General features: G+C 54.4%; 1 protein-coding gene across 3 annotated transcripts in view; it reads right to left on the reverse strand.

Annotated features, from left to right (window-relative positions):
- G3BP2 (G3BP stress granule assembly factor 2) overlaps positions 1-2,192 on the reverse strand; it is a 35,294-nt gene extending 33,102 nt beyond the window's left edge. Inside the window, exon 1 of one of the 3 annotated variants that reach the window (XM_059385295.1) lies at positions 1,974-2,192. The gene's annotated coding sequence lies outside the window, so the exon portion shown is untranslated. Of the gene's footprint in view, positions 1-1,778; positions 1,938-1,973 lie in introns of those variants that run through there. The other 2 variants (XM_059385305.1, XM_059385300.1) reach the window with 2 other exon arrangements.
- Between the last annotated feature and the right edge of the window lie 418 nt (positions 2,193-2,610).

The following is a 2,610-nucleotide window of genomic DNA, read 5'->3' on the forward strand; positions in this document are numbered from 1 at the left end:
ATGAAGGATCATCTTTAAAAAAAAAAAAAAAATCTAAACACACCATTAGTATTTACAGATTTTCAGCCACTGATATGGAAGTTTTCGTTTTTGATTTCTCATAAGCAAAATATGGATAAAGAGTATTTCTTGCTACCAACAGGGCCATTATCACTGAAACTCAAGAATCAAACTACTAGTAAACACTAAATTAGAATATCAAATTATTTAAAGACTTTATTTCTTCTCCTTTCTTCTACTTCTGATTCTTAAGTACCCCACAAATATTCTGGTTCTCTCCACTCTTAAGACTTGTTCACCACTAATACTTCAACCCCAAATGTTTAAAAACCGGAACCATAACAACTCTTAATAAGCAGCCCATTTGAAGTCCTTATCCTCCCAATTCCTTATAGCCTTTCAGAATTAAACAGCCTCTAGAGACTAAATCATAACACAGGAATACACGTGACTAATCCCCCAAATTTAAGAAAACAGGAAGGTAATATCACCAAAGAAACTAAGCATAATCCAGTTATAAGAAATTCAAACTAATCATACCGTGTATCTTTGAAAATCAGGAATTCTGGACATCAAAAGGACCACTGGCTACTAACACGGCCAAGCGTTTACTTAGAAACTTTGTTCACATATCCAAAGCTATATTAACTGCCAAATATGGAGCTAGACAAGGAATTCCATCTTTCCCTCTAACATACGGGGCTCCCTAAGTACAGCTGATGGTTCCCGGTTTCAGGTACAGGCAATGCCAGCAATTGGAGGACTAGCACGGTGTGTAGAGAGAGCCTTGAACCTAAAAGCAGTATTTGAAATCCTAACTTGGGGGGAGGGGGGGTCAACTCTGCAATCACCGCAGCTTCGGTCCACGAGTTTTGCTGTCGTTGTTTTTTAAAGGGAGCAAAGGCACCTACCCTCAAAAAATAAATACATAAGAATAAAAAATCTGTTAAGAAATTAGGTATGCCTTGGGGTGGGGGGAATTGATCTATGCGGAAAACTAGATGCAAATCTATATTCGCTCCAAATCGGCACAGAGCCATCTTTAAAAATCTGCTTTTAAAGACGCAGATAAAATTCTATCCGATTCGACAAACAAAAATCAACACAATCTAATTAGTTCACGGTCTTGCCGTTGACCATCCTTCCCACCGCTCCCCCCCAAAGTGGGGGAACGGGAAGAAACCCATTTCCCAAAGCACTCAAACATCTTTCCTATTCCTGGGTCAATACGGAATCGTCTGCATAAAACGAGCAGGAAGGAGGTGTATGTCAGATACAGCCTCGGTGGTTGAGCACGTTAGGGATAACCCCCCCCCCGGGTGGGGGGTCGCCCGAAGACCGCGGAGCTCCAGGTACCGGGTGAGCAACGCGGCGGCCGCCTTCAAACCCGGATTCTGTGTCGGCGCACAGAAATGGTGCCCGGAGGCCGCTACTTTCGCATCTGCGTCGCTTCTGCCTCCGCCGACACAGCCTATTCTCCCCTCCCCCACGGGCGGGGCGGCGACGGCCTCCCCGCTCCCCTGAAACCGGGAACGAGAGACGCAGACGGCTCGGGGACCGGGCTGGTGGGCTCCCACCCCGAGACCTCCTCCCCGAGAGCCTGCTCGTCCACGTCCCGCAGTCAGCCTGCACCAGCGCGCCTCCGGGAGCTGCTGCGGCCCCGTTCGCGGCTCGCCACTTCAGCTCCCACAAATCCGGGCCCCACCTGTGCCCTCCGGGCCCTCGGTCCGCAGGACGCGCGCCGGTCGCCCCCCTCCCACGCGGCCTCCCACCCTCACCTGGGAGGAAAGGTTTGGCTCCTAAGGCGCCCACACGGCAGCGCAGGCAGCCGGCGAGAACAATGTCTGTCTCCGCCACGACCACCTCCGACACTACGGCTCACGCACAGGACGGTTGCCTCGAGCCGCGGCGCGCGAACGGAATGTCCCCTTCCGACCACCACACCGGCCTCCCTTCCCGGCCCCCGTACACACCTCCAACCAACAGCGGCGGCGGGTACGTCGCGCGGAGGTCAGCAGGAGAGTCGCCGAAGACCGGCCGCAGCGGATTCTTCTCGCTCGCCGCCCCCTCCCTCCGACGAACCCCAAGCCTCGGAAGCCGGAGAGCCGCGAGCTCGTCTCCCTTACAACCACCTCTTCCCGGGCGCCAGGCGCTGCGGCGAGCGACAAGGAACACGGACGGCCCGCCCCCTTTGCCGCCGCCCCCTCTTATTGTTTTACCCCTGCCGAAAGGGCTGGGGAACCCCCCAGCACGGCTTCAGCCAATCACGCATCTCCTTCGCGCGCCGGACCCAACCCTCTCGCGTTTCTCTGCGGAGCACGCGCAGAACGCCGCCGCGCTCACGTACTCTCGCGCCCAGAAAGCCGGGGAACCGGAACCGGCCTGAAGCCGCGGCGAGAGTCCGCTGATTTGACGTCACAAGGAGGCTGCCTTTCTAATGCCCTACGGCGCTGGCCTCGCCGCCCTTCCAGACCGCGACCCGACGGGAACCGGTTGGCCGCGGCTTTGGCGGCGTCTGCTGGAGAGCGAGGTTCCTGGTCCCCTTCGGTTATGCATGTTGAGAGGGCAGGACCTCGGTCATTTTCTCTCCGAACCAGGTGCCTGCAGGTT

This window comes from Mustela nigripes, chromosome 1, assembly GCF_022355385.1.
Source record: "Mustela nigripes isolate SB6536 chromosome 1, MUSNIG.SB6536, whole genome shotgun sequence".
Taxonomy (NCBI): Eukaryota; Metazoa; Chordata; class Mammalia; order Carnivora; family Mustelidae; genus Mustela; species Mustela nigripes.